At 54.9% G+C, this 12,685-nt stretch overlaps 1 protein-coding gene across 3 annotated transcripts in view; it reads left to right on the top strand.

The window, feature by feature from the left end:
* The first annotated feature begins 6,338 nt into the window (after positions 1-6,338).
* The window catches only part of CDON (cell adhesion associated, oncogene regulated), a 54,977-nt gene continuing 48,630 nt past the window's right edge, over positions 6,339-12,685 (top strand). Inside the window, exon 1 of one of the 3 annotated variants that reach the window (XM_087763454.1) lies at positions 6,339-6,533. The gene's annotated coding sequence lies outside the window, so the exon portion shown is untranslated. Of the gene's footprint in view, positions 6,538-6,957; positions 7,046-12,685 lie in introns of those variants that run through there. The other 2 variants (XM_087763455.1, XM_087763457.1) reach the window with 2 other exon arrangements.

Here is a 12,685-nt window from a genome sequence, read left to right as displayed (position 1 = left end):
AAATACAGGAAAATGGGGCAAAAATGTCCTCTAGTCTACTGTGAAAAAAAAAAAATTAAAGAAAAAAGAGTATTTTCTAATAATTCTAATTTTTTTTTTTTTTGTCGTCGCTGGGCGTTTGCTGCAGGGAGAGATGATAAAGCCAGGCAAGACCAGGCACGGCGCAGGCCGGGGGATTTTGGGAATGATTCACTCCCAAAGCCTCCCACAGAGGTATTTCTGATTTAAAAAAAAAAAAAGGCAAAATAGATGACTTTTTTTAATTTTTTGTAAAGAAAAAAAAAGTTTTACAGAAGTGACCCTTCCCACCAGCTTTGCCATTTTGCTTTTGAATAAGAAAAAAAAAAAAAGGCTTTCAGCCAAAATAAACCTTCTCTATGAAAACGTGTGTTTGGGTCAAAAAGCCACTTTTCGCTGGGGGAAAAATAAACCACCAAAAAAAAAAAAAAAACCTGTCCAGCCCCTGAAGTGATGGGTTGGCAAAGCTCACGGGGAGACAGGTCTTCTCTGCAGCCAACAGCTCTGCTCCTCCTCTCCTCCTCCTCCTCCTCCTCCTCCTCCCTCTACTTCTCCTCCTCGCCTTCTCCTCCTCCTGTCCTCCTCCTTCTTCTCCTCCTTCTCCTTCTTCTCTTCCCCTTCCCCTTCTCCACCTCCTCCTCCTCCTCCTCATCTTTTCCTCTCCTTCTCCTTCTCCTTCTCCTTCTCCTTCTCCTTCTCCTTCTCCTTCTCCTTCTCCTTCTCCTTCTCCTTCTCCTTCTCCTTCTCCTTCTCCTTCTCCTTCTCCTTCTCCTTCTCCTTCTCCTCCTCCTCCTCCTCCTCCTCCTCCTCCTCCTCCTCCTCTCCTCCTTCTCCTTCTCCTTCTTCTCCTCTTCCTCTCCTTCTCCTCCTCCTCCTCGTCTTTTCTTCTCCTTCTCCTTCTCTTCCTCCTCTCCTTCTCCTTCTCCTCCTCGTTTTGTCCTTGTTCTCCTTCTCCTTCTCCTTGTCTGCCTCCTCCTCCTCCTCCTTCTTCTTCTTCTTCTCCTCTTCCTCTCCTTGTCCTCCTCCTCTTTTCCTCTCCTTCCGTTGTCTCATCTTGTCTCCTCTCTCTTCGTCTTCTCTCTTCTCATCATCATCTTCTTACCTTGCCTCTTCTCACCTCTTCATCTTCACTTTCATCTTCTCTTCCCAGGCCAAGGTGATGGGGACTGGGACGAGGGACCTGATGGGGACTGGGATGGGGTGGTGGGACCTGGATGAGGTGATGGGGACTGGGACGAGGGACCTGATGGGGACTGGGATGGGGTGGTGGGACCTGGATGAGGATATGGGGACTGGGACGAGGGACCTGATGGGGACTGGGATGGGGTGGTGGGACCTGGATGAGGTACCTGCTGGGGACAGGACAAGGGTAACTGGGATGAGGTACCTGCTGGGGATGGGGAGGTGGGAACTGGGAAGAGGTGCCTGCTGGGGACAGGATGATGGGGACGAGGATGAGGAACCTGCTGGGGGCAGAGCAAAGGGGACCGGGACGAGGTACCTGGTGGGGACGTGGGCGATGGGGACCGGGACGAGGAACCCGCTGGAGCCCAGCATGGGGTGACGGTGACCAGTCCATGCCGATGGGGAGCATCTCCCACCCTCGACCCCCCCCACCCCAACCCTGAGCTACGCACCCACAGCCGTCCCCCTCCCCAACCCTGCAGCGTGGGGAGGAGAGGACCGGGGTCCCCACCTCGTTCACCCCCAAAACCGCTGCGGCGGTGCCCGACGGCTCCCGCGGGGTCGGGAGCGCCGAGGGCCGGAGCGCCGGGAGCTGCCGGCTCAATGCCGGGGCCTCGCTCCCACGAGCGGATGAAAGGCTCCCTGTCCAAACGGCATTAGACGCGCTGCGAAGGCTCATTCCCGATCGGTCACGCTCCGAGGCGCAGCTGCAAAACCCCCTCCGGGAGCCCGGGATGCTCCGGGGGCTTTGTTCGGAGCAGCCTCGCTTCCCGGGGAACCGTGACAAGACGATGGGATTACGGAGCAGGAGAAATAAAAAACAAAAAAAATCAAAATCACCCTGGCTGCGACCACGCCGGCACGGAGATGAATCCCGGGTGGAAAAACAAAGGAGACGCGCGAATCCCGGCGCTCCTGCCCCATGGACGGCGGCCCCGTTCGCTGCACGTCCGTCTTCGACGGTCCCCAGGGATGCACCGGCCCCGCGGCGTTTGGGGCAGGGGCACGGGGAGGGTTTGAGGGTCCCCAAGGAGGGAGGGTGGCTTTTTGGGGGTGTCTCCCCCCCCCATTTCTGCTCCCAAATCCCAGCAGCGAGCGAGAAAGGAAAAGGAGGAAAACCTTGCAAGGAGGAAAAACCTTGCAAGGAAGAAAACCCTGCAAGGAAGGAAACCTTGCAAGGAGGAAAACTTTGCAAGGAGGAATGCTTGCAAGGAGGAAAAACCTTGCAAGGAAGGAAACCCTGCAAGGAGAAAAACCTTGCAAGGAAGAAAACCTTGCAGGGAAGGAAAACTTGCGAGGAGGAAAACCTTGCGAGGAGGAAAACCTTGCAAGGAGGAAAATCTTGCAAGGAAGGAAACCTTGCTAGGAGGAAAGCTTTGCAAGCAGGAAAACCTTGCGAGGAGAAACCTTGTGAAGAGGAAAACCCTGCAAGGAAGGAAACCTTGCGAGGAAGAAAACCCTGCAAGGAAGAAAAGCTTGCAAGGAAGAAAAGCTTGCAAGGAGGAAAAACCTTGCAAGGAGGAAAAACCTTGCAAGGAAGGAAACCCTGCAAGGAAGGAAACCTTGCGAGGAGGAAAACCTTGCAAAGAGGACAACCTTGCAAAGAGGACAACCTTGCAAGGAAGAAAAAACTTGCAAGGAAGGAAACCCTGCAAGGAGGAAAACCCTGCAAGGAAGGAAACCTGCAAAGAGGAAAAACCTTGCAAGGAAGGAAACCTTGTGAGGAGGAAAAACCTTGCAAAGAAGGAAACCTCGCAAGGAGCAAAACCCGCCATCGCAAAGGCGAAACCCAGGAGAAGGCAGAAGCGACGGCTCGGCGGAGCCCGGCAAGCCAAGGCCTGCCGGCGAGCCCGTGGCAGCGCGCCGAAGCCGGCGGGCTGAAGCGAGCGGTTCTGCACCTTCCCGCTCGGAGCAGCCGAGATCCCTGCGATCCGGCCCGAAACCCGGCGCTGGCCAAAACCCCGGCGCGGTTTTGCTTTGCCGAGGTTAATCGGGTTAGCGCGCGGCTAAAGGGCGTAGCTTGTCCGGGCGCCTGCTCCCTAATGAGCATCTCATTTGAATCCATGCAAAATAGCAGGGAGCATGGAGACATGCTAATTAAAGTGATTGCTGTTCTCTAATTAAGCAGCAATTCCCCCCCCAAAGAGGGTATTTTCATGCAAATAGCGCCCGAGGAGGGGAAAAAAAAATTGTCCGGGGAGGGAACGGGATTTGGCAGCATCCCCATTTGCGAAGGAGCAGCGTTATAATCTCGATTTTGATTCTTTTTACCTCAAAAAAACCCAAGCTTGGCCATCTCGCTCCTGCACTGCGAGCGCTCCTCAAGGCCTCGGCTTCTCCGGTGGCCGCCACAAATCAAGCGATTTAACTCGCCGCCTGGGCCAACCCGGCTTTTGGGTTGGTTTGGGGGGCATTTTCTTTTAAAAAAAAAAGGGATTTTTAATCCACCCGGGGCTTTTCTAGACTTCGTTTTCTTTTTTTTTTTTTTTCCCCCACCCCCCTTTTACACTTGTGGAAATAATGACGTCCTGCAGGAAACCTCCTGAGGGATAAAATTAGGGCCGGTAAACACAGGGTAGCGCAGCCCGTTGGTGTCGCAGGTTTGCCCGAAACCCAAGAAACTTTGTTCCAAGAGTGGGGTTTTTTTTTAAAAAAAAAAAGCCTATTTCTCTTTTATTTTTAAATATCGGAGCCGTGTTTCTTTCCGGGCGGCTCCACATGCTGCTGAAGCCTTTCCACGCGAAACCCTCCTTGGGATAAATCCCTTTCCAGCTCGGCCCCCAGCCACCGCGTGCAGACGCGACCAAAATTTAGCAAATTTAACAATTTGGGGGAAAACAGAGGCATTTTGGGTGTGTTTTGGGCCTTTCGGAAAGGGCTGGGAAAAGCGGCGAGGGTTTGGGCGCAGGACGAGGCCGTAACGCGCCGATTCGACGTTTTTAATCCCGCAGATTTGCCGGGCAATTTAGCAAGCTGTTAATATTAAATTACGCTGCAAATGACGGGAGCTTCCCCGACGCTTAACGTGATCTGGCTGCGGTTTGCAGCTGGACGCCATCCAAGCCTCGATAAACCCACTTTTTGCTGGTTTTTCAGCCCCGTCTCGCCCGAGCAGGGGTTTCTCGGTGGCGTTATCGGGCGGAAGATCACGCGCGGAGCCTGCGTGCAGCGTGCAGGAGCGTTTCCAGCCCTCTGGAAAAATCCGGAGCTGCTTTCCCGCTCCCTCGCTCCTGCGACGTGCAACCGGCTGCGTGAGGGCCGGAGCTCCGCTTGCAACCGCGGCTCGTCGTCGGGTTGCAAGAGGGCCGGGAACCCCTCACTGCAAGGGTTTACAACCGCAAGCCCTCCGGCTTCCAAACGAGCAGCCTGGGCATGGCAAGTGACCTTTGCACGGGTGCACGAAGGGAGGCTTGCACGATGCACGGCCCTCGGGAGCGTGCTGCAAGCAAGCAGACCATCCTGTGCGCAGTGCACGGTTGCAAGGGTGAATGGTTGCAAGAGCGCATGGTTACAAGGGTGCACGGTTGCACGGGTGCAAAGGTGAATGGTTTCAAGGGTGAATGGCTGCAAGAGCACACGGTTGCGTGGTTACAAGGGTGCACGGTTGCATGGTTACAAGGGCGCGTGGTTGCACAGATGCACGCCTGCAAGGGTGCATGGTTGCAAGGGTGAATGGCTGCCAGGGTGAATGGCTGCAAGGGTGAATGGCTGCAAGAGCGCACGGTTGCGTGGCTACAAGGGCGCATGGTTGCCCGGTTGCAAGGGCGCATGGTTGCATGGTTGCAAGGGTGAATGGCTGCAAGGGTGCCCGGTTACACGGTTGCACGATTGCAAGGGTGAATGGCTGCAAGGGCGCCTGGTTGCATGGTTGCAAGGGCGCCCGGTTGCACGGGTGCACGGTTGCATGATTGCAAGGGTGAATGGCTGCAAGGGTGCATGGCTGCACGGTCACAAGGGTGCATGGTTGCAAGGGCGCCCGGTTGCATGGTTGCAAGGGTGAATGGCTGCAAGGGCCCACGGCTGCACGGTTACAAAGGTGCACGGTTGCACGGTTGCAAGGGTGAATAATGGTTGCAAGGGTGCATGTTTGCATGGTTGCACGGTCGCACGGGTGAATGGCTGCAAGGGCGCATGGCTGCACGGTCACAAGGGTGCATGGTTGCAAGGACGCCCGGTTGCACGGGTGAATGGCTGCAAGGGCGCATGGCTGCACGGTCACAAGGGCGCATGGTTGCAAGGGCGCGCGGTTGCACGGTCGCAAGGGTGAATGGCTGCAAGGGCCCACGGCTGCACGGTTACAAAGGTGCACGGTTGCACGGTTGCAAGGGTGAATAATGGTTGCAAGGGTGCATGTTTGCATGGTTGCACGGTCGCACGGGTGAATGGCTGCAAGGGCGCATGGCTGCACGGTCACAAGGGTGCATGGTTGCAAGGACGCCCGGTTGCACGGGTGAATGGCTGCAAGGGCGCATGGCTGCACGGTCACAAGGGCGCATGGTTGCAAGGGCGCGCGGTTGCACGGTCGCAAGGGTGAATGGCTGCAAGGGCCCACGGCTGCACGGTTACAAAGGTGCACGGTTGCACGGTTGCAAGGGTGAATAATGGTTGCAAGGGTGCATGTTTGCATGGTTGCACGGTCGCACGGGTGAATGGCTGCAAGGGCGCATGGCTGCACGGTCACAAGGGTGCATGGTTGCAAGGACGCCCGGTTGCACGGGTGAATGGCTGCAAGGGCGCATGGCTGCACGGTCACAAGGGCGCATGGTTGCAAGGGCGCGCGGTTGCACGGTCGCAAGGGTGAATGGCTGCAAGGGCCCACGGCTGCACGGTTACAAAGGTGCACGGTTGCACGGTCGCAAGGGTGAATGGCTGCAAGGGTGCATGTTTGCACGGTCGCAAGGGCGCGTGGTTGCAAGGGCGCGCGGTTGCACGGTCGCAAGGGTGAATGGCTGCAAGGGCGCCCGGTGCCCGGTGCCCGCTGGCCGCAGGCGCCCTCCGAGAGGCCCCGGCAGCGGCGGCCCCCGTTCCGCGCCCGGCCCTCCCCTCCCGGCCCTTGGTACGCTCCGCGGGGCGGAGCGGCGAGGGGAGAGGCGGAGAGGAGCCGCCGCCTCCGCCTCCTCCTCCTCGGACACGGGGCGCCGGTGGGAGCGGGGCCGGGCGGCGGGCGGAGATAAGCGGCGCGGCCGGGCGGCGTTGGATGGAGGCTCCCGTCCGCCGGGTCGCCCGCCCCAGCCTGGGATGTCCTGGGGAGCCGCCGCCGAGCGGGACCGGCAGCGGGAGCGGGACCGGGACCGGGACCAGGGAGGGGGCGAGGCGGCTGCCGCCCGGAGGTGGGTAAGGCGCCCGCTTCCCGCCGCGCCGCCCTTGTGAGGGGACGGGCGGGCGGCCGCTGCGGCGGGGGGGCGGCCGCAGGTGGCGGCGGCTCCTGTCAGCCCCGGCGGCCCCTGCCCGCCCCGCAGCCGGCTCCTGTCAGCCCCGGCGGCCCCTGCCCGCCCCGCAACCGGCTCCTGTCAGCCCCGGCGGCCCCTGCCCGCCCCGCAGCCGGCTCCTGCCCGCGGGTAAGGGCGGAACGCGGGGGACGGCGCTGAGGCGATCCCCGCTCCGCAGCCCGCACCTGAGGGGTCCCTGCCCCGCCGCGCCCGGGCTGGGAGGTGAGGGGAGGCTTTGGGCGGGAAGCCTGCACACCCCCCCCCCCCCCCCGAGTCCAGGGGCTTGCCTGCAAAACCGCCTTTATTCAAACCGCCCGGCGATTTATTGATTTTATTTGTTTGTTTTGTCCCTTCGGTCTGTGAGACCGAGCGGGAGAAAAGCCTAAAACTGAGCCGATGTAGAGAGCGCTTTGGTGAGTCGAACAAAAAAATACTACTACTGATAATACTAACAATAATGATGTTCAGAGCGCAGTTTCACTGCTCTGCCTCCAGTCTGCTGCTGATTTACGGTCTTATTTCACAGGGAAAGTTGCTCTGCCTCTATGTGTCATTAAAACGCTGCTCGGTTTGGAGGCGATGCGGCGGGGGACGGGCTTGGGGTCGGGTCTAGCCTCTTAACCGCCTTTAAAATGGATAATTAATAGTTTTTAATCCGTAAGGTCGCTTTCTCCGCGATTGGAGCGGTGGAAAGTCAGCCCCTAAAGCGAGAGGCGGTGTGCGATGCCTGAGGACTCCCGCTGCAAAGCATCGTGACATCCAAACTGATTTATTATTATTATCACCATTATTGTTATTATTTGCTTTAAGGTGCTTCCATGCTTCGAGCTCTCTCATTCTTGAATTTGAATTTTGCTTGCTTTGTCTGTGCCTTCGCCAGAGGGGGGAAAGAAAATATTAATTATACAGTTGCTGACTTCTAATGAAAGAACTTTCCAGTCGACTATTGCATGTTTTCAATATTGATGTTTTTAAAGCAAAAGGGAAATGTTTTTCAGGCGTAACACACAACTTTCAACTGTTAGGCAGAAAACAGGCGATATTTATTTTGCCCCTGCCTCGTAACTTTTTAAAGGACTGGCGAATGGGTAAATGTGATGGCTTTATGTAGCTCTTTTTTTTTCCTTTTTTTTACGGCTTTCCCCACATGATTTGCTGCGCCTGTGTGCGAGGAGGTTTCTGAGAAGGAGTAGCCGCGCCGAGCCTGCGGCTGTAAAACTGTCAGCTCTGAAGGGGTGTTTACTCAGTGAGTTGTCTCTCTCACACATGCACCAGAAATACAATTTACTCACCCAAACGCTGGGGCTGTCACTCCGCAGCCACCGGTCCCTGAGGTTACCGGCGGCGCGTAAACTTGGTTTTTATAAAAATTGGGTTTTGTCCTTCGTGGCCCAGCAAATCCTGTTGTGCTGGTGCTTAAAGCCGAGCTGCGCCGAGCCGGTTTTTGCCTTTTTTTTTTTTTCCCCTCGTCTCCCACAACTCTGCTGTTTTGACAGTTGCGATTTATGTGATGTACTGCCCGCCGGTAACTTCTTTTAAGGAGGAAAAAGTGCTTTTGTAACAGCGGTTGCTGAGGGCAACGGCCCACTCCTTCAGGTCGCTATATTCCAAAAATTTTCTCGGCTCGAGTAGCGGTGGACGCTTCCCGGCATGCTTTCTTAACGCTTTTCTGTTAAACTTGATATTATATGCCCTAATTACAACCGGCGTGCTTTTGTTCCACCGATCTGAAATAGGCGGCGAGCGCCGCTCGTGTGATTCAAGTGCGTCGAAACCAAACCCCTGCTTTTTTAAAGCAGTTACGAGCCCGGCTTGTGGGGCGGGCTTGATAAGAGAGCGCTGCTCCGTTAAAAAGTAATAAACTTCTTTTTTTTTTTTAATGTAATTCCTTCTTCAAAACAAGAGGGAAGCCTCCAACTGGCTCGGTCTACATCCCAGAAAAATCCGCGGGTTTGTGAAGCAGCCTTAGAAACCCATGACTGTTGCTTGAAACTATTCGGTTATTTAAAGCTGGACTCACAGATCGAAATACCGAGACGGGATCCACTCCTTTACCTGTCCGCTTCACGTTAAAAGGTATTTTTTTTCCCTCCTCGGAGGGGTAGGAAGCAAGATGGGAGCAGCTCCAGTGGCGAGGGATTAGTAATTCAGGCAAGGATGAGCGCGGTAGCTTTGTTACGTGGATTAATGCGATTTACACCCTTAAGCTGCCCCGAGTGCTTGTAAACAGCCCTGCCCGTGCGTGCAAGGTGAAGCGCGGGGCAGCCTCTTGGAGTGGGGTTTGTTGGGTTGTTTTTTTTTTTTTTGCCGTCCCTCGTGCGATTTTTGGCTGTTTTTCCTCCTTTGGCAAGCGGCAGGGTTCGGTGGGACGCCGGCTCTGCCTTGGTTCTTTGCCTCCCAGCCCTTCTGGGCGCTGGGTGTTTGGGCCGGGGCTCCTGCGTGCTCCCTCTGCTGGCTTGCTGGGCAGCCCAGCTGGGATGCACTGGTACTAAACTTTGTGTTTCTTACCCCAAGACTGAGTGGGGGGGGGGGGAAAAACCACGTAAGGGGAGGCCTGGCTCTGCTATGGGGGCAAATCCCACCAGCGCTTTCATTATCGCAAGGTGTGCTGTAAGCCTATAAACCCAGGCTCGTGCTTACTTTGGCTCACGGGTGTGCCAGAGGAATAAGGCAGCTGTGCTCCGACTTCAGGTGATGTCACTCGAGGATTTTAACTGTCAGAGCTTAAAAATACACTGACTTGTTTAAAGACTGCTTCTGCAGATGTGGAAATTGTGAAGCAAAGCAATTGATTCGCTCGCGTGAGCGCAGAGCCGTACCGGTGTTCGTCATCTCATAAATCCTCCTCTGCGTATCCCCGAGCAGACCTGCGTTGCCTAACGACGTCCTCGGTCGTACCGAGACCGCTAAAATTAATTTGGTGGCTGCTTGAGATAAGACGCTACCACGAAGTGTAAGACTAAGCAAAGCTTCAGCTGCGGTGCCAGAAAAACTAACTGGGAAGCGCGTGGTGATTAAATCATTCTGGGAATAAAGCTGTTTCCTAAAGCGGTGCCTGATGCGGACGTGCCTGTAGCTAACGGCACGGTACAGTCGAGCAGCACCTTCTTGAGGTGTTGCCCTTCGCGTTGTTGATGTGACCGAACGTGTAAAGGAGCAACTTTGTGTAAAGGACCGACTGTGATTTCAGCCTCCCTGGGAAGCTGATGGCAGGGCTGGGTGCGAGGAGCAGCAGGTCACACAAATATAAGCGAAAGGACGTGAAAATGCATTTTGTCTCGTGGAATTTGCTTGGCGTGGGTGCTGTGGCCGTGGGTGACGGCTGCCAATTTTGTTGCCGGTGAACCTGGTTCCGGCCAGGCTTTGTAACCTTCGGTTTGGTACCAGAAACCCGGAGACCGAGCAAATCTTCGCCCACAAACCTGTGGAGATCTGGTATTTCAGGTCACATTTTATATGGGATCGCCTTAACTGGCGCGCTGCGTGCAGCTCGGAAACCTGCCGAACGCCTTTTGTTAGGCAGCATCTAATTTGTATGAATTAATTGATACCGTAAACTTGACCTTTATCTGTAGAGTCAGGGTTTTTTTTTTTGTCTACTGCTTTGCTTACGATCTGTTGACTGGCTCCCTTCAGCTGAGTCACGCCGCTTTCCCACTTGGTTTTTCTGTCAGTTTTCTGGTTTTTCCTCAGTGTTCCAGTGGGCTGCGGAGCTTCTGAGCCCATTCCTGCCTGCAACTGGGGTGAGGCTGATCAAAAATGCTGGCTTATGGACCAGCATAATCTTGTTAAAGATTTTAAATCTCGTGTCGAGCAGAATTGGTCAATTCTCCTCTTTAAATGGGAATGTCCAGCTTGTCTTGCAATCCTGACTCTTAAAGCTGGTCCATGGGGACCAAACTGTGTTCTCCATAAGCTTTTTTTTTTTTTTTTGCTTTTTTGATCTAGTTTGTTAATGGGGGAGCTGGTGCTGTTCTCCAAGCATGTTCCCTTTCCTACTCGCTTAACGCTCTCCTGGCGGCCTCCCTGTGCCAGCCCCGCTATGGTGTGTCCCCTTTTCCCGCAGCGTTCACCCTGGGATAGTGTTTGTCCTTGGCAAAGTCAGCAAAAACACTCTTTGCTCTATTGCTTTAGCTAACGAGAGGTCTCCAGCTCCCCAAGAATTGTTAGTGTAGCTAGTTTCCTCTGTGTGTGTGTATATATATATATAAAAAATTTTTTTTTTTTTCTTTCAGTTGAGTGTTCTTCCAGTAATTTCCTTGGTAGACGGCTCAATACAACTTCCAGGCCTGAGCGTGTCATAGTTTTCCATTTAGTGTTCCCCAGCTCGCTTCTCCCTTTCCGGTGCGGATGATGATTCTCCAGTGACAGTTATCACTTCAGGGTAAACTGCTTGTTCAGCCCTGCTAGGGATTGAGACTCCTGCATCCAGACCACCTGTCTTTTCCATTAAGCCCCTGCTTGCTCTTTCTGTGCGACAAATCTCTCCTGTCTTTCAACAGGAGGGAAAATAATCATGCAAGGTGGGTTGTTTTCCCATTTCCCAGACCTAGGAGATGTCTCGGAGCTCTTCTAGCCAGGTGGGACTCTATTATATTTTTTTCTCTTTTTCCCCCCTCCCCGGCTCTTTGGGCGCAGTTTCACGTTACAGCTCAGTTGGAGGACTCGCTGCAGCAGGAGGTGGCAGGTACGTTCCTGCCTCTTCCCTGCTGTGGGAATCCAGCGGCGGAGCAGCTGCAGGGGAGTCACTCCAGCTAACCCTTCAAAAAAAGAAAAAAAAACCAAAAAAACCAAAAAACTTTCCGCTGGATCTTGCCCCGCAGTTACGGAGTTGCTGAATCTTCCACCCCGATGACTGGGGAGGCCTCTGGGGGCCGGAGGGGGGTGGGGGGAGTGGAATGGCCCCTTTTGGCAGCAGCCGGCTTTTAAATTGGTTTAGCTGTCTCATAAAACCGCGCGCGCGGTGCTGTGGCTGAGCCAAGAGCCGGTTGCCTTGCGGGGGGGGGGATGCCTTGCCGTTCCCCTCTCCATCTCCTGCCCCCCGCCTCTCGCTAGAAATGCCTGATTAAACCAGTTCAGCTCACTAAAACGGCGGGGGGGGGGGGGGGGGAATAATAATCCGCCGAAATGCAGAGCGAGGTATCGGAATGTTTTCTTCCAGCTTGGCAGGTGGGGGCAGCGCCAAAAGCAGCGGGGGGGGGAGCGGAGCGTGCTGGGGGAAGGAGACCATCCCTTTTGGCAGCGGCCGGCTTTCCGTTCGGCTTAGCTGTAAGGTGAAACCGCACCCTCGGCCTCACCTGTCTGTCTGATCATGCCTTTGATTTATACCCCGGGTTTTGCTGTTTAGTTTTCCCCGCAGACTTCAACCATTGTATCTGATAATGAACCGAGCGGTTGAGCCTTATTTGTTTAATTCAAAGACAAGTTTAATATTTCCTACTTCGCAGACCTCGGTTTTCCTTGCAGCGAACCCATAAAACACCAAAGAACGCTAGACAAGGGGGGGGAAAAAAAGCTCGCGCGGCGAGCAGCCCCTCGTTGAAAAACGGGCTCTGCGAAGGGGCTGGGCAGCACTGGTTTACGTTTTTGGGGCGTTTTGGGGGTGTTTTGTCTTTGCAAAGGTAGCTGTTGGTTGCGTTGCCTGCCGCCTCGCCGGTGAGACGCCCCTGTGTTGTGGGCTGCCGGCTGCGGTCAGAGGCGAGCTGTGGGGATCTTTTCTGCTCCCCGTAATCTCGGGTGAGGAAAAGATGGTTCTTGAATCCCTCTGTAATTTCTCTGCGTCATCTGGTAACACACCGAGGGACAGACGGATGCTGGAGGTGTCCTTCCTCCTGGAGAACGGGATCCTATTTTGTGTCCGAGCGGCAGCGGCTCCTGCAAGGCGATGGTACTGGGGGTTTTCCTTTCCCAGTCCTCGCCGAGTAAAACAAACCGTTTATCTGGCTAAAAGGCCTCGCTCTAAAGAATCTTAAAAGAAATTATGGGGTTTTTTTCCGTGCCAGTTCAGGAGGTCACCCCCAGGTGACCATTCCCCGCGTGGGGACGAGTCCCAT

Source organism: Nipponia nippon, unplaced genomic scaffold (assembly GCF_047370975.1).
Source record: "Nipponia nippon isolate SJK-2023a ecotype South Korea unplaced genomic scaffold, ASM4737097v1 scaffold_28, whole genome shotgun sequence".
Taxonomy (NCBI): Eukaryota; Metazoa; Chordata; class Aves; order Pelecaniformes; family Threskiornithidae; genus Nipponia; species Nipponia nippon.
This window is presented reverse-complemented; position numbering and strand designations above follow the sequence as displayed.